Source organism: Pelmatolapia mariae, linkage group LG17 (genome assembly GCF_036321145.2).
Source record: "Pelmatolapia mariae isolate MD_Pm_ZW linkage group LG17, Pm_UMD_F_2, whole genome shotgun sequence".
NCBI classification, from domain to species: Eukaryota; Metazoa; Chordata; class Actinopteri; order Cichliformes; family Cichlidae; genus Pelmatolapia; species Pelmatolapia mariae.
This window is the reverse complement of record NC_086242.1, coordinates 11,914,851-11,934,494: the sequence shown is the minus strand read 5'-3', so window position 1 is coordinate 11,934,494 and position 19,644 is coordinate 11,914,851. Positions and strand designations below refer to the sequence as shown.

General features: G+C 39.3%; 1 protein-coding gene across 1 annotated transcript in view; it reads right to left on the bottom strand.

The window, feature by feature from the left end:
• exoc4 (exocyst complex component 4) overlaps positions 1-19,644 on the bottom strand; it is a 131,075-nt gene that overhangs the window by 62,123 nt on the left and 49,308 nt on the right. The gene's annotated exons all lie outside the window — the stretch shown is intronic.

Here is a 19,644-nt window from a genome sequence, read left to right as displayed (position 1 = left end):
ATCACACGCAAGCCGATACACAGAAACACAAAAACCTTCATAAGCCCTTGATAGTGACACCTCACAGAAATGCCTCAATCACGGTTTGCATGGCCTGGAGGGAGTGAGGTGACAGGTCTCATATTGGAGAAGGCCAACAAAATGCAATTCCAGGAAGTCAGCTCTAGGGCTGTGTGTCTGTCATACGTACAGCTCTGATAATACTCCCACACATCACATTACACCGCCAAAATAGCCACCTCTCAGCGTACAGGGCATTCACATTCACCACACTGAAAGCAAAGTGACAGACACACACATCACACACACACGCAGCTGGTTTGTGTATATATTACTGCTAGGAAAAATATGATGTTACAGGTTAAATTATTCATTGATCCTTTCATAGCCTTTTCAAGCCTTCTCTTTGTAATGTCATGTCTTGGCCTGTGTGTTAGTGTGTGTCTACTTGAAAGGGCTCTCAGGGGATGGACACAACTTCAACCTTGAGCTAGAACTGACCTTTAACTTTGTGTGTTTCACTCTGAAAAAATGACAGGTGTGTGGGTAATATGTATGAGTTGTGAGTATTTATGCACATGGTCATATTGGTAATAGAGAATCATTCTATAAAATATCAAGATGACCCCCCCAAAAGAAGAGGTGAAGGAAGGAGCAGAGGTGGAAAGAAAGAAGTAAACAGTGACTTCTTGGTGGGTACATTTCACAGCAGATCATAGTTATAAATGAACTAGGATGGCAATTAACTACAGCTGATCTAAATTATTAAATATAATGCATCCATGAAGCATATGCCCTAACAAATAGAAGTTAAAACGTGTAGGATAAACCTAAAATATTAGGAAGTAGTGGGAAAAGGTGAGTTTTTAGCCTGAGGCAGAGGTTGACCAGAGACTCTGCTTCTGACTTCAGGCAGACCTCATTCCACCACTTTATGACAGAAAAAGAAGATCCTTGACTAAGATGTACAACTGTAGGGTCCTTAGAGCCCTACAGTCAAAGACTAATACGGTAGGAATACAGTTTATGAGCTGTGGAGTTACTTTAAAGTTAACTTGAATGGTCACATTGAGCTAATGAATTCAAAGATTCAAGCAACCCTAGGTAAAGAATAACTGTAGGGCCATTTAAGCAGCTCCACATTGCTGATATCAAAAATACTGCATGGAGTTAGTTTGGGTGTAGGTCGATATACATGCCAATACAAGATTATTTATGCACTACATCCCATACATTGGTTAATACCGAATATCTTAAAAGGTTGGCTTAAACAAGAAGGGAAACAACCACAGAAAAATTAGCTACAAAGAGAAAGGAGCATTAAAAATGATGAAATATAAATAAAAATGATCCAGATGGGAAGCACAAACACTGGCCTCAGTTTTGCTTTCTATACTTGGTTTCACTCCAGTCCTTTGTCCACTTATAGTTCTGTTTTCCACAAGAGTAGAAATTAGACATTTGTAGTTACATCATGTATTTATGGCACTGCCAACAAGATGGAGCAGAAAGAAACAGCATTCAAAGATGCCAACATGGTTATAACCAATGCAATGATCACACTAAACTAGAGCCTTAACTGAACTAAGCTTTGTTGTGCTTATTTTGGAAAGTGGACTACGTGATCCTTAAAGGCTGACACATTAGAAACAGCATGTTACTACTGTACTTAATTGCTATGCAATTTATCTTTGGTAATGCAATTTTTAAAAAGCATGAGAAAATCGCAGCTGCACAAAGCTACTGAGGATCATAAACTGTGTTACATCTAAGTGGTCCCTGTTTTCACCAGTTATCAGCACTTTAACAAAATGCAGACACTGACTCATCCCAATTATTTGCTGTTATGAAACACTGACAACAGCAATCTGCTAAAAAATCATATGCATTTGCTGTTTCCATGCACAACACGGAGGTATGTAAGCATCCAGTGTAGTGCCTGTAATGTAACTCCTCAACAAGACTGTCAGTGTCACTTCACATGTATGTTGTCATCTCATTTCCATCAAATGAGCTGGATTCTGCAGTAAAGCTGTTGGGAAGCAGCTGCAGTTTGTAGGAAATAAAAGTCAGGTTTACTCAAGGTCAGCTGCAAACTGCTTTGGGCCAAAAACCTGCAGTTACTATCTATATTTTAGATAGCACACTAAATAGTGTATATCGGTATAACAAATATTTCTCTTGAACCAAGTTGGAATACATACAGTCAAAAGAGGACTCTATGCAGTCCTATAAAAAACTAAGTACATAGATTGATAGTACAACCATGTTTAATAGCAATCACTTGAAGTAGTTTTCTGTTTGAATTTATTTGTCTCTCGCATGGTTGTGAAGGCCACCTCTATTTTTTCACAACATTGCTTTAGTTCACTGAGACTTCCAGGTACAGCTTTCTTAAGGCCCTGCCACAGCATTTTAATCAAGCTGCAGTCTGGACTTTCACTGGACTGCACTTGCAGCACTCTGACTCTTTTCTTTTTCAGCCATTCCATCGTAGGTTTGTTGCTGTGCTTGGGAACATTGTCCTGCTTCATGACCCAATTTGGGCCAAGCTTAAGCTGTCGGACAGACGGCCTCACATTTGACTTAATGACCTCAAGGCGCAAAACAAGCCGCTCAACTCACAAACACGTTCTTTTATAAGGTTTGTGTCATGTGACAACAGTTTCTCGCTATGCAGAGCAAAGCGCAGCACATGTCCCTTCTCGGGAGCACTTGCATGTGTCACAGCAAGGTGTGATGTACATTTGCATGACGAATAGAAATGCAGACTGACAAGCACATGCAGTAGAAGTGAATACCATGAGTATAGCAGGCAGCTCATGTTGGCCCAGTTGCTGCACCTAGCAGCCAGGTCAGCACATGCCGCTTCCCATGTGCCTGCGCTGATACGCTGTGTTTGGGTTTCAAAGATGACGCACATTATGGCTGAAGAGCTCCACTTTGATCTTGTCTATCAAAAGGACCTCGTTCCAGATGTCTTTTGTTTATTCAGATGTCAACATGTTATTTTTAGAGTAATGCTTATAAAGTATCAAGATTTCAGGCTTTGTAAGGAGAGCATTCTTTGACATCCAGCCTTTTGAGCTAACACTTCTCCCTTGTTGTCCAGGTGAACTCCTTTTAGTCATTTCCATATAAACCACAAGTTTCAAGACTGAAATGAGCTTTGAATGTTCATCCACAAATTGCAGCAGTTTGTTTTTCTTGGTAACCACAGGTCTCTTTCTGTTATCTTCACCAGCAATAAAGGGAATTTCAATAACTATAGAAAAAAAAAACATGAGCCACATCTTGCTTATTCACACTTCATGAGTGTATATGTACAGTGTAGTATGTCTGTTAATAGTATGAATCAGACAGGTGGTAGTGTTATCAACGTTTTCTTAGACCAACTAGACCCAATGGACTTGATTCGTCTTTTTTGCTGTGCTATCTTTCAGCTTAACGAAGGCTTTTGCCAGCATACATCCTGGAATGCTCTCATTACCTTGGTGTAGTTGCCAAGGGAGCCAGTGTGATATTCAATACTTCTGTTACCCATCCCTCCAATCTCATTTACACTTGACACCTGACATTTGCATAATGGCCTCGCTCCATCTCCTATCTAGTGAAATAAAGGGTTGAGGCAAGGCGGTTATAGAGTGTGTATGTGCTTCTATGCTCATGTTTGTTTGGTTGTGATGAGCAGATATGCCTATCAAAACTGTGCATGTGCAAATACGCGCGCGAGTGTGTGTCATAGATAGGGGTTAAATGACTTCCTTCTAAATGCAGCTCATTAAGCCTGTGGAGACCTTGGCGTGCACCATATTCGCTGATTTGGGACAACTTGCGGAAATGCTGGCAGGAACATGTATATGTGCATGCTAATCAGGAATACTGTGACCCTAATCAGTCAGAAACAGGTATTTGGGTGTCAGGAAAATTTAGGATGAACACGTCTTTGTACCCGCCCATGTAAGCTGTTGGAGATACTGGTGGACCGCTATGAAAATGACACTACGTCAGAGCACTGCGTCATTGCGTCTGTTCATTCATAACAAAACTTTGCAAAATATTTTTCAACAGTCCACAAGGAATGGCAGAAAAAAATTAAAGTCTGATTTGACTATCACCCAATTTGTATTCATTTTAACAGCCTTGACAAGAAAATACATCACCTTCGTTCTTTAAATAAAACTGTCAGAGAATTTAAGGCTGGGTCTGTGATGACAGTATGGGGTAGTGGTTGACACAACTAATATGGGGAGGGCAACCACTGTAGCTCCATGCATTATACACTGGTATACTGGCATTTTAAAATAAAGTCTATTAACATAATAAACGAAAAAAGCTTCAAAATAAAAGCCCGTTGCCAACTAGAGGGGTTTCTGTCGACCGGAACACTAGTCATTCCCTACTTTAAGGCGGCCTGTGCAATTGGCACCAAGATGTTGGGGATGCTGCATGCCCAACCACCTGGCGACCAGTCGGTTACCCTAATTACTTGCAATTGCTCACCAAAATTCAATGCAATTACCACACAACTACAAATTTTTTCTAGTCTCAAGAAGGTTTCCAATTTAAACTCTAGTATTATTGAGCCATAAGATGGGAAATATATCTGTGAAAGTTCTCAATTATCCAGGTCATAATAGTCTAAAGAGCTTGGAAAGAAAAGTGTCTGGACTTCTTTAAGTTGCTTGAAGACGTTTCACCTATCATCCGAGAAGCTTCTTCAGTTCTAAGGTCAAATGGTGGAGAGTCCCAGATATAAGTCCTAGGGGAGTGTCCCCCAAGGGGGTCATGAACATGATAGGGTGGGGCTAGGTTTAACAGCGGGTTCACCCAAAACCTTGGCTGATTATGACCTACACCCATTTTCACACCTTGGCTCGTGTGATTAGGTAGAGGATCAATAGGGGGTTCATGACCACCCAGGGGGAAACTCCCCTAGGACTTATATCTGGGACTCTCCTCCATTTGACCTTAGAACTGAAGAAGCTTCTCGGATGAGAGGTGAAACGTCATCAAGCAACTTAAAGAAGTCCAGAGGCTTTTCTTTCCAAGCTCTTTAGAATAAGATAGGAAAGCAGCTCCAAACCCAACTGCTCCTTCCACTCTGCTTCACAGTTGGGATGCAGTAATTTTGTTGGTGTGCATTGCCTTGTTCTGTCTGAAAAAAAAAATAATAATAACAATTTTGAACATTCCCCAAAATGTTCAATGTTTGTCACTTGTTCACAGAATATTGCCCCAAGAGAACATTCAGGTGGCCTTTTGCAAACTTTTTTGTGTGATATTTCCAGGACGCTCACTCCTTGAGAGAGTAGCAACATTTTGTACTATTTCTCTTATTGTGGAATGATGAACATCCAGGTCTTTAGAACTGTTGTTGTAGTTTCTTTCAGCTCTTTCAACTTTTTGTAAAATGCTTTTTTCTAAGGTCTTATAAAAGTTGTTGTGATCTAGGCATGGTGAGAAAGGCAACTAAGTGTGTTCAGAAGACATGTTAAGTACAGCTATTGAATGTTATTAATATAGCTGGACTGTGTTTGCCTGTAACTGTGACTTAGATGAATTTCACAGCGCATTTTAAAGTAGTCAGTGCATCCATTTTTCTTATAACTATTCACCACCCGCCTCCAAAAAACCCATATCATGTACGAGAATTATAGATGAAGAAATTCAAATATGCAAACACAGAATATTCCTCATGATGAGACAATTCGTCTTTGCATACTTTTGCACATATTAAATAAGGAAACTGACTTTCTCATAATTTACCAATTTGTCACAAAAGCAATGCTTTATGTAGCACTCGCCACAAAAAAGAAGATCAATATAACCCCTCCATCCCCCCAACCCTTCTACCCAGAAAGCTGGTGAGCCTGAGAAGAGTGAAATGTCTTACTTAGTAAATTGCATTTTAAGCCAGAGGGGAATAAATACTACAGATAAAGACTGCTCTAATGTGCTCAGATCCATTAGAAATCTCATATTCACACATAGCTGAAATCACATTACAAGACACCCTTAATGTCATTTCACAGGGTTTTTCCACCAGCATTTGCTGCCAGGGTGAGACACCAACATCAAACATAATGGATTTTTGCCTTTTTCCCTTTCCTCCCCACCTCCCTTGTGTTATTCATTCCCATCTTCTCTGCTCTGTACTATTCTGGTTCAAAAAAAGGGCTCAAACTTTTATTGTTATTGATGTAGGTTCTATTTTGGGTGGATGAATGAATGTACCCAAAATGACCACACACAGACAGAGGGGGCACTTTTACTGCTCATCAACCCTGGAGAAAAGCTTGGCAGTTCAGTGTTGTTACATCTCACCAATAAAGTGTTCCTATTCTTTGGCTTCGCATGTTCCACTCACTGACAAGAAGAAGAGCTGATGGAGAAAAGTGTGTACTAAAGACAATTTGCACAACTTTTAAAAGCATTAACATGTAAAATAATTTTCCTAGGGAAATATTTAAAGTCATCAGAGGAAATAGCACCAGTGTCTATTAAGTTCATAACCCTGGTGTGTCCTATTAACCTTGTGCAAGCAGAGGAGAGGAGAAGCAGGAAGAGGCGAGAGGAGGAGATGCAGACTCAATCATTCTGCCAGTTTGACTTTTCCACTGGTTGAACACTCAATGAGCACACCATGACTCCAGTATGACTGTTTGGGAATCAAACCATCACTGAAGAGGTTTAAGGACAAAAGGGGAGAGATATTCACCCTCTTTTAAAAAATGTCTGTCTCTTACAGCTTACAGCTTAGGAAATACATAATTTCATATTTCACAATTTGAAATATATTAATACAGTATTAGGATTATGACACTGAGAAGCAAAATTAGATTTATACAGTTTGCAAATCAAATACAATGAGGAGCTAATAAACTGTGTCCAACTGGCTAATTTTGGCCATTATGTGGATTGTCCAACTAATAAATTAAACCAAGCAAATATCTATAAGGACGACGAAAACACAAAGCCACACAAAAACACAAAGCACAGCTTTTGTTAGGCTGCAGAACTTGATTTTACTCACACAAGTACAAACATTGTCCAACACTGATTATTAGTTGTGAAAGATTGTCTCTTTGAAATGCCCGCAGTGTGCTTAGCTACTGTTGGATTAGATGCAGTACTGAGTTGAGACCATCTATCTTTGAGAATAATTAACTATCCAGAAAGATGGACCAACTTATGTAACCACCAATTAGGAAATCGCAAACAATCCTTTCAGAGGGAGTTGGAGAATTTTAATGAGGTTTAATGACTTGTTGATTGGTTGCTGGGGTTTGTGTAGACTGGTACACAGGGCAGATGTGTTGGGAAGAGTTAAAAAACAAACTCCCTCCACAATCCTCCTCATTTTCATACCTTTGGTCCTCAGTGCATGCTATATCTACAATAACAGTTGGTTTTTCTCAGTAAATGTATCTGTGTGTGATCTGTGTAGTGAGTCTAGGTATGTGTGCACATGTATGCTTATCTATAGCTCCGTTCAACAATCAACCAACCCCCCACTTCAGTACACACACACACACACACACACACACACACGCACACACAGGGCTACTTCAGAAGCCTAGCCCCAGACAGGGTGAGCAGATCAATCAATTACATCTCTGCTCCAGCAATCAAACAAGGTTATTATCAGGCAGCAACTCACCGACCTGGAAAGGCCTAGCCAATCAAAGGCTGCTGTGATGTGGGGGCTGGCACTCGCTCATGTGACAGTAACAGAGAATGGCAGCTCATGTTGTCAAGGGATAGAACGATGGAAAGAGGAAAGACAGACAACTGAGGCTGAATTCAAAGAGGGAAAAAAACAGAAGAAATAGCATAGAGAACAGGAACAAAAGTATATCTGTAAATCACCCATCTCCAGCAATCTGTCTTCACCTTGACACTACTCAGAGGACAAGAGAAGATAACAACGACTGAATACAGTTCTTTATAAACACGTTTCACTTTTTAAATCGTAGTATAGAGCTATTTGTCTCCCTTTTTTGGCTAGATTATATCCTTGAAGAAAGCAGAAAATGACAAAAAAGGAGAAAAAAGAAGACAGAAGAAAAGGCGAAAAAGAGAAGAGGAGGATGTGGCAGAAAGCAGCACATGGTGAAAACATCTCTTCATTGTGGCTCAGTAATTCTCCTTTTGGCAGCAGCTCCCTCTGGCATTCATTCGATGAGCATTAAGGGCATTCTGTCCTCCCACTTCTGTCCTTTCAAAGCAACAGGTCTGAAGAAGCATATTAGGCTTAATTAAATTACTGTACACTCAAAAAAAATGGAGACTTTCATTTCATTAAATTACTGTTTGCTAACACAATACACCAAAATACACACACTGACAAACACACAAATCTCCCAAGAATACAATCTAATCTCTTTCAAAAGCAGCCAATCAGAGACAATCAGCCACTATGGGGGGAGAGAACATAGAAGGGGACGGCATGACTGTGTGAACATCTGTGTGATTATGGCCTGGTCATCTGGACAAGCTTCAAAGACCTATCTAGGTGTGTGTCTGTGTATCCGAGTGTGTCTAAAATAAATATATAAATGTCTGGCAGAATTTCGACGTCTAATCTGACCAGGCAACAATTCCCAGATTCCGCTATTTTTCCCCACACAGGCCTAAAACCTCAGGGGCCTTCAAAGCAGACTTCTTAAGAAGTCTACTGCTGAGTGTTCAGACAAACGAGACTCCTTTAAGCTCCGGCTGACGACTGTCTGCTTCACAGGAGTCTGTTGGACAGGTTGCCCTGGGAACAAAGTCTGATTTCATTATGGGATGGATAAACACAATCAAAGACTTTATCCACCTTCTATAGCCGGAGAAAAGACCCCCGCAATGATGGATCTAATCTCCTGCACAATATCTGGTGTCTGTGTGTGTTTGGTTGTACGTCTCATCCACAGTGTGAGCCTCTCCATGCATGCATGAGCTTGTAAGACACAAGGAGATTGAAAACTCTGCACCTGACTAGAAAGTGGCTGAAGTTGCACTTTCAGTAAGCGATAAAAACCAGCAGTATTATTTACAACACAGACTTTATGTGTGTGTGTGTGTGTGTGTGTGTGTGTGTGTGTGTGTGTGTGTGTGTGTTGCTCTGAAGAGGGGAGGAATCAAAGAGATAGAATAATAAAGACACAGCAGTGCTGCAGACAGTGGCAGGTAGGAGCACCTGACAAATTCATAGCAAACTGACTTGGTGATCTGGAGAAATCTTCCAGCTTTTATTTATTTAATTTTTCCACCTATTCCCCTCCTTATATGTATTAACATAATTGAGTGATCATTTTATTTGGTTAACTGTAGTTTCATGTTTACATTATTTTTTTACTATATAGGAGAACTCCATGGGGAGATTAGCTATAATGTATACAGTCTGAAATCAAGAGCAGATAAATTCATTAAGACACATTTTGACTGAGTGCTAATTAATGCAATTCAATTCTGAGATTCAGTGTTGAGACACAGCGTCTGGATTTCAAAACTGGAACTTTCAAATTGAAAAAACATAAACATTGAGTTAAAGTAGTACTGCTACTAGAAAAAGAAAGAAAATGTACCAATGCATAAGCAATACTTTTGTTTTAAAATAAAAAAAAGTTGCTTTTTTATTGTGTACCTCTGTGCTATGGGCATGCAACCTTACTAACAGCTTGTTGCGACAGTCAAGTTAAGAGTGCCAGCTGTCTTAGTCTAATCTATTAAATAATGGCAAGATATAATAAGAACAATCAGCAAAAAAAAAAAGACCCACAAAAGGACATACTAATAAATTGCACCCTTATTTATATGCTTCAATGGCTATTATAAAGAAATAACTTAAAATTCCTAATTATGCCAACAACAACCCAAACAAAGCCATGGGAATACAGAAACTCAATCCCAGATGCTGATTTTGACTCTATAAGTTAACTTGTGTTTCCTGATTCCAAACTATAAGTAACATATATTTATTTATTTATGTTCATTTGAGTGGTATAGTGCTTAGCACTGGAGCCTCACAGCAAGGTTCTCTGTTCAAATCCACCACTAGGATGGGCCCTTTCTGTGTAGAGTTCTCCCTGTGCCTATGTGGGTTCTCTCCAGGAGCTCCGGCTCAATCCCACAGTCCAAAGACATGCTTGTTAGGTTCACTGGTAAGTCTAAATTGGACATAGGTGTAAATGTGAGCCTGAATGGAAGTCTGTCTCCCTGTGTTAGCCTGTGTTAGGCGACTGACTGGTGCTCTGGCCTTGGTGCTTTCAACATCCCACCCAATGACAGCTGGGATAGGGTCTAAGCCCCCCACATTCCGTGAACTGGATCACAATGCATCTGAGTGTACTCAATAGAAGCACTTGATCAGGTGTCACCTTCACAGTGAAAAAGAAAAAGCCATAAACGAATACATGTAGTGGCATGAAAAAGCCGCCTTCCTGATTTCCTAGTGTTTTGCATATTTGTCACACTTAGATGCTTCAGATCATCAAACATATTTTAATATTAGACAAAGATAAACCAAATAAATACAAAATGCATTTTTTAAAAATTTCACTGATTAAGGGAGAAACGTTATCCAAACCTACCTGTTTTTTTGTGTGAAAAACTAACTGGCCCTCTTGATAAATGATGGATTAACTGTGATTAACCACATTTTTTGGAAAGCTGAGTTCAGCTTCACTAAACACTCCAAGGCCTGATTACTGGCAAACCCGCTGAATCAAGAAATATTTAAGTATAACCTGTCTGACAAGGTGAAGCAGACTAAAAAAACAAAACTAAAATTGCACAAAGAAACAAATGCCATGATCTAAAGAAACACCTGAGGAACCAAGTCACTGACAACTATCTGTCTAGAAAGGGCTACAAAGCCATATCTAAGGCTTTGGCACTCCAGTGAACCATAGTGAGAGGCTTTATACACAAATGCAGAAAACTTGGAACAGTGGTGAAACTTCCCAGGAGTCGACATCTCATCCAGGAGATCCCAAAAGACCCCAAAACAACATCCGAAGAACTGCAAGCCTCACTTGCTTCAGGTAAGGTCAGTGTTCATGACTCCACCATAAGAAAGAGACTGGGCAAAAATGGCTGCATGGCAGAGGTCCAAGACAAAAAGCACTGACCAAAAAGAACATAAAGGCTCATCTCAGTTTTGCCAGACAACATCTTGATGATCCTCAAGACTCTTGGGAAAATACTTTTTGGGCTGACAAGACAAAATTTCAGCTTTTTGGAAGGTTTGAGGCCCGTTACATCTGGCATAAAAGTAACAAAACATTTCAGAAAAGAAACATCATAACAACAGTAAAATATATTTGTGGTAGTGTGATGGTCTGGGGCTGTTTTGCTCCCTCAGGACCTGGAAGACCTGCTGTGGTAAATGGAACCATGAATTCTGCTGTCTACCAAAACATCCTAAAGAAAAATGTCGGGCCATCTGTTTGTGACCTCAAGCTGAAACACACTTGGGTTCTGCAGCAGAACAATGATCCAAAACACCCGACAAGTCCACCTCTAAATAGCTTAAGAAAAACAAATTGAAGACTTTGGACTGGCCCAGACAAAGTCCTGACCTGAGTCCAAATGAGATGCATTTAGAAACTGCATTTGTATTTTCTTGTGTTATCTTTGTCTAATACCTAAATTTCTTTGATGACCTGAAATATTTAAGTGTGACAAACATACAAAAATAGGAAATCAGAAACGGGGCAAACCCTTTTTCACATCACTGACTGTATTTGTTTATGTTTTGAAGACAAGGTATGTGGCTTATTCTTTCCGCTGTGATGATGACAACACATGAACAAGTGCTTCTGTTTTGTACACTCAGATGCATTGTGGTCCACTTGGTTAACATATTAACATAGACCTTTTGCAGGAAAACCAGCAGATGACCAACCTAGCCTTTCAGAGATAATAATGAATATTTTCTTAGACTGGGCACTCCTGAAATCATCATGGATAACAGTGGTCTGTGCTTTTGTGACATCCAGATATTACTCTAGATGACTTCATAAGGCTGACAGAGTGAAAAAGGTGTATTTTGACAACATGCACACACACAGACACACACCCCACAAACCATACTAAGACAGAGTTACCACAAGTTTGGTAAACATCAGCTGCGTTGACTTTTAATGAATTCAAACATCAAGCAAATGTAACCAAATCTCCTTCTTAAACACTGTTTCAATTTTGAGATATGCTCTCATAATACCCTGCCTGTCAATAGCCTTGTTTCGTGCCATCTTCTCTTTTGATTTTCTCCCCATGTATCGCATATTGCCGAAGCATGACTAGTGGGTATGCGCACATACACAGCTTAAATTCAAAGCAAGCTAACATGGCACCCAGCATACATACAGTCTGAGAGCCTTTTCAATTACTCTGAATCTCATTTATTCTTCTTTTGTCCTAAATCGTTTTATTCTCACCACTGTTTCTTTCCATTTTTCTCTTTTTGCCTCACATCTGCTTGTTTCTCTCTGTTGCTAGTTTCTTTCCTCTGCTTTCTTTATCTCCATCTGTCTCTGACCTTTCCAGTATAAAATCCTCACTCCCCCTGATTCCCTGCTATGCTCTCAGTTTTTAATGGGTGTGGGTTAGAAAGCGAGAGGGAGCTATTTACTGAAGAAAATCCTCCTGAATGAGTGAGAAAAGATTAGAAAAGAGAGCAAGAGCTGGTAAAGCAGAGCAGCATGCGTATGTGTGAGTTAGACTTAAGACAAGACATTCATGCTGCATTTTAATAGCCTATGTACAGACACCCCTTTGAGGTTGACTACAGACAGCATTGTTGAAGGAAAATGTATTCTTCACCAGTAATTATGAAGCCACTGTTTGACTAAACGAAGGTTAGGGTCAAACTGCAAATTATTTTTGCCATTTTCAGGTCTGCTGCAGCGGGAATTGGCATGTTTGAAATAGGTCACGCAAGGGCAGCAACAAACAATCGCAAAATTATCTCAACAATGACTTTTTGATCAAACAACTCTTGCTGCTCAAATATGTTTTTATAAAGCTGTTCAATGCACTGTGTTTCATTGTCTTTAGTGGGAATGCTCTCTTTTATGGTTCCCATTAAAATGCCTAGTCGATCAACATCATTAAAAACTGTCTAGATTATAAATGCCACAGCAATGGTTCTGAGTTTGAAGAGTGCCTACTGCAGCACTATACTGACAGGCTAAGCAATAATCAAGCTTGAAATAGAGATGACTAAACAGTCATAATAACCTTCTACTTTTGTGGCTACACCAATGATATCATCTTGAAGCCTTGGTATTTAATTTGGCTTATGACCGTATAGTCTTCTTTAAACACTAAAGGATGATAAACTATCCACTGGGCCATGCCGTAGAGGCTTAATTGTCCAATAAACAAAATAAAAATACAAACAAATTATAAAATTATGATGATGTTTTAAGACTGGTGTGTGCTACTCATGCTTTCTTCAGTTGTTAGAACCCGGACAATATATCAGTTGATATTAGCCATTTGACAGTATTATTGGCCAATATGTGAAAATATAAAAAGTAAAGATCAAATCGAGAAACACCCTTCAACCATCTTATGAGCGCTGACCTCCAGAGGGGACTCTGCAAGCTCCCTGCCACAAACAGAGCAACAAGTTGATCCAAGCATAGTCGATAAGTGTGTAAACAATTAAGCCAAGTCTTCTTGTAAAAATGAAACATTACTTTAAAAAAAGACTTAATGAGGACTCATAAATAACCACATATAACAAATGTTAGGGAAATACTTTTTGTTTATCTGTCTGAAATAAAAACAATAAATCAGTCATCATATCAGATTTTTAAACCACTAGATATCGCTATCCTAAAAATCCAATATCTGTTGGGTTCTATTAGTGGTATTAATAATATTGAAATAATATTACATTTTCTTCAGATAATTAAAAAAAAAAGGCACAGCAAAGTCTAATTTTGAGCTGCTTTCTTTCAGATTGTCAGTAAGAATGCAGAAAATCGAAATCTTAAAAAAACTCTTTTAACTTAATGTTTGAAAATCCAACAGTGCCTATCTCACTGAAGTCACTTGAGAAAGCCCCCAAAACTTCTTCAGACATACTCCATTTCACCTCTAAATCTTGCTCTTTCTATTTGTCTTGGTCCATGTGTGCTGCTCAGGAGGGTAGTTAATGAGAGACTGAAATTAGTGCAGAATCATGGTGTGTGTCGTTTTCACCACAGGCTACAGCGGTGGGAGGCAAGGCCCTTCTGTCCTTTTCCTGTCATCTCGCTCTCTATCCGCTCTACATTCCTTTCATCCCTTCTTCCATTGTCCTTTCCTTTGTGCTCCCCCCAAGCACTCTCTGTCAATCTCCAACCTTTTGACTCTTTTCTCTAGCTCGCACTTTCTCACCCAACTGAGGACACTTACAGTAGAACTCTGAACAGACATCAACAATTAAAAGTACTTTTAATGAGCTGATGTAGTGTGCTCACACAGTGAACTCTGAGTTCAACAGCAGTGGTCAATCTTGTACGCCTACCAGTATGACATTATTAGAAGAGCGGGGAGGATGATTTTAGGTTTCTTTATGTTTTGGTTCTGGAACCACAAAATAGCAAATAGCACACCAAGTAAAGGCTTGCCCATGCAGTCAAACCAAAGGGGCTGTAAGTCAAATTCTTAATGAGACAAACCATTTTGGAAGATAACTTAATCGTTCAGTTGAAACCCCCAAAGGTAATTCTATAGCCCCGGCTAAAAATCTATTTCGAGCTTGAGCTAGTAATGACAAAGCAGCAAGATTTAATGAAAAACTCACTTATAAAGGAAATTAGCAATGCATACGTCCATTACATTAAGCCCTTCAGCAATCAAGCTGATGTTATTGTTTCTTCAGTTCTGTCTTCTTTTCATGCTTTTGGTTATCATCATGTAAATTATGAAAAAGTTTTCTACCACAAACATGAAGGAATTGTTAAACTGTCCAGAGGGCTTTGTGGAAATGTTTCTCGATTTAACTTTGATCAACTGATTTCAGAACCCATCAGCAATCGTCTGATCATTAAGCCACTAGGGATCCCAGCCACTTTTTCAGTGCTTCCAGTAGCCTGAAAGCTAGTCACTGTGTGAAAGCATTTAAAAAGCTAATAAAAATTGTCATCTGACAATGTGTTTGGGCAAATGCTTTTCCTCTTTTGCTCTCCAAATGGACCATTTACCTTCACGTAACCATAGCCTGCTTAAGGCGATGGGTCAGTACAAATGGATTACATGACAAATCATGAAAGTCTCTGCCTTTATCAGATTTTTCAGGCACAAGTTTTAACAGTTATTTCATAATAAAATGTGTAGAATATAGTATCAGGTAGATGCTCCAGAAATAGCATGAATACGTCTGCTTTGGCTCAAGTCAAATAGTCACCTCTCAGTGAAAACTTGTTTAAACAAGCTTGTACATATTGAACACATTACAGGTAGTCATGCAGACTGAAACATAGCACACCATGTCGAGGCTTGTCCAAGCGTGGTCATCGTGTGCATGTTTAACAGGGAGAGATTAAGGGGTTGCTGAGGCTTTTCAAAATGCCAGCCTAGTCCAGACCAAGGGGTGTAAATACCACCCAAATGTCAGCAAGAGACCCCAGAAGTCAAACTAAATTGGCTGCTACATGTACAAACACTCCCTTATGCCCCATATTTGTGTGTGCATCTTTAATGACTTGCACTCTCCGCTCTGACATCGGGGTACATTGCCAGAGTTCCAAGGGCAGAACCAATCTTATTCATTCACTGACTATAAGCCCTTGTCCTGTTGAACTGTACAACAGACAGAGGAATATTCAAAAGAGGAGTGATGTTTTGACAAACTTAAGGTCAAATAGACCTCTTTAGCAAAAAATGCATTCAAATACTAAACCACACAAAACATGCATACACTGTTTTGTCAGTCTTTTGCTTTGTCAAAACAAAAATATTTTACTCAAAAAAATCTACACTCACTCGTCACCTTGTTTGGTATACCTTGTTAGTATTGAGTTGGACCCCCTTATTACAGTCAGACCTGCATTCTTTGGGGCATAGATTCAACAAAGAACTGGAAATATTTATTTTGGTTCATATAGACAGGACAGCAACACAGAGCTATTAACATTTCACCACATCTCAAAGGTTCTTTAATATACTAAGATATGCTGATTGTGGAGGCCATCTAAGTACAGTCAACTCATTGTCATCTTCAAGAAACCAGTTAGGGATGAGCTGAGTTTTGTGATGTGGTGAGTTATCCAGCTGGAAGCAGCTATCAGAAGATGGCTACACCGTGGAGGACAATATTCAGGTAGACTGGTGCGCTTAAATGATGCTGAGTTGGTACTAAGGGGACCAGAGTGAGCCAAAAAAAACATATCCCCCACATCATTACACCAGCAGGAGCCTGAACTGTTGATACAAACAAGGTGGATCCATGCTTTCAAGTCGTTTCCACCAAATTCTCTCTCTACCATTATAAGTGGCAGCAGAAATGGTTCCAGTCTTTTATGGTCCAATTTTGGCGAGCCCGTGTGAACTGTAATCTCAGTTTCCTGTTCTCAGCTGACAGGAGTGGCACCTTGTGTGGTCTTCTTCCTGCTGTAACATACATCCCTTCAAGCTTCTGCGCATACCTAGGTTGTAATAAGTGGTTATTTGAGTTGTTGTTACCTTCCTATCAGCTTCAAGCAGTGTGGCCATTGTCCTCTCACCTCTGGCACTAACACGGCATTTTTCCCAGAGAACAGAATATTTTCACTCTTTTATTTTTGACCCTTAAGATAGCTGTGTGGGAAAATCACAGTAGGTCAACAGTATAAAAAAATACCCTGACCAGCTAGCCTGGTGCCAACAACGACACCATATTTAAGTAAATCAAACTTCCTACCCATTCTGATGCTCAGTTTGAACTTCAATGGGTCATCTTGAACATGCCTACATATGCAAATACATGTTGCTGCCATATATTTGATTTTTAGATATTTGTTTTAATTAGCAGTTGAACGGGTGTGTCCAAAAAAAAGAGTTCAGCAAGTATACCTACTTGCTGGTAGCGAAAAATTTAATAAATGCAAAGCACTCAGACAGACCCAAGCATAAAACTATATCTACACATAAGGTACTACCGACCTGAGATTTTATCTATCCATCTATGGAAATAACATTAATTGAATCTTTGTCACAATAAGAGAAGAAGAACCTCACATTCTGTATATTTATATTAAAATGCTTTAGAAAGGCTTACTGTACACTTTGGGGCAATATTATTTTAGACACAGTGCAAACATTAGCACTAGGTAAATTAGAAAAGTCCACACAAGTTTCCTTCTGTTTAAATTCTACCCTTTCTTTGGCATGAGCCAGAATTAAGTTGTGGTAGCTATGGGACTCTTAGACCTTCCAAAATTTAGATAAGCAATCTTGCTTAGTTTTGCTCAGGCTGTTACTAGATATTGAGACTAAAACTAACTCTGCAAAATGCAACACTAAGTGGAATCCGGTCATGAACTGCACTTGACATACATCTATCACAGACAAAGCTCTCACTTGGCTTTTAAAACAACTTGATAGGATGGGAATGGTGCTGAAACTCCATTTTCACAGAGAACTTCCCATTAATCCCTAAATGGGATTATGGACATAGTATAGACTTTCTCACCAACCACATGCACACCTGGATGAGAAGTCAACCCAGACAAGTACTGTGTTATTTTGCTTTAAAAAAACAACAACTAATATATACCAAACTTGCCTTAAACAGGCCATGTCAACTCTGAGTTTACTAATCTTAATTTCTAATTACAAAACTCATCTTATGAAAACTTTCAAGCAGTAAAATTTGCAAATTTGATGGTTCTTGGAAACTAAGATTTAAGATTTGAAAAACAAACACACAGAAACATTATAAAGTAGAGTGCTTAACTTGATTTAAGGGGTGAAAACAAAATATATCCCAACACAGAAAAACCATTTGCAATCAAACATTAAGACCCTGATGTCTCATCTCCCACGCACTGCCACTGATTTCCTGTGCTCCAAACCCCCAACTGCTTTTACCATTAAAGCTGCCACGAGTTGCATGGCTGGCTGCAGGAGGTGTAGTGATCCATCAGCAGAGTGCCAGAGCTTTGCCATTAGAAAACCATCTGCAAGCAAAAGCGCTCCATTGGCACTAGAAGTCTAGAGAGGCCAGGTTGAGGGGAGGGAGGGAGAGAAGAGAGAGCCCTGTGTTCAAGGCAGTTTGGTTTGATTGATATGAACCATTACAGACAACATGGGAGAGGTAGGCAGAGAGCTAGTCACCGTTTTATTTTTGGTCATTTGTTCAGACAAAAGCTTGGCCAGACCTAAAGTGAACAGGGACTGAAAGTTGGTGTGGGTGTGTGTATGTGTCAGAGAAAGATAAGTGTGGAAGTAAGAGACAGAGAGAGAAATTTTCAAGGCCAAAACAACAGTAAAGGGACAAAAACATACAGGAAACAACCTGGAAAGAAAAGCATTAAGGCATACATACAAACATGCACGCACTGCCACATCTTTTTGCTCTCTCGAGTGAAAGGCGCTACTTTCAATAGCATCAATCAGTCAAGCAAGAAGTATGATAACAATGAATGAACTGCAATCTAGCTTGACTACCTTAATGGCTCATTTAATGTGATTGAAACTGTTAATTAGTACCACATTTTGTGGTTAAGGTATAGAGCAGGAATAGGAATAGTATATAGTAATTTGGCTTCCAGCATATTTGACTAAAATATCAACATAAACATCTTGGTTTTTTTTAATAGTTTCAGAAAAAAAAAAGTTTGCTTTTTTTGTATCCACTTCTTAACGTGTCAGAAATGTGTGACACTTTAGAAATGTACATGAAACTTACCGAAATGTAAGAACAGGAAACATCTCTGTTTAATGGATCCTAGAAGGTTATGTGTCACTGCATGAAGGCCAATTCAATTAAACTGTTTCACTATTAGATTTACTCTACTCCAATGGGACCACAGCACAGTATAGGAAACTAACAGACATATGAAACATTACCAAAAACACAGCCCCTCAGAATAGTCAAATTTAATGGCAAATAAAAGCCAGGGTGGCAGACAATCCCAATTCCTGGATGGTATCAACAAACTGAAGGTACAAAATATTACATCATTTTTGATTTACGATATCCCACTAAACATTAACAAGGTTGAAATCAATAGATAGTCACTAAGAGGCTGTATAATATAATTAGTTTTACATTTTACTGGTATTGAGTCATATCCAAGGGTTCATATGTCTTGAGTAGCCAGGCTATCAGTTTCTGACAGACCAGTATGACACAAGAGGGCTTTTAAACACATACATGTTGTAAAGTTAATGGAATCTTGCCCAAAATATTCCAGTAAAGACAGCAGGTTTGGTGTTGGTTACCTTTATTTTATTCTGATCCAATTAAGTTATATAGTGCTGGAAGTCATAATTTTAGTGTATGAGGATGTCTGCCACAAGCAGCGCTGTGTTGCTTTTAGCCATACTAGGAATGTACTTTAATATTAATAATACAAATTTTGCCATGCCATAAGCGAATTAGTGCCACTGCAGTACAGACACTGTAACATCAGTACACCAAAGAATCAGTAGTTACCCATACACCGTATCCTG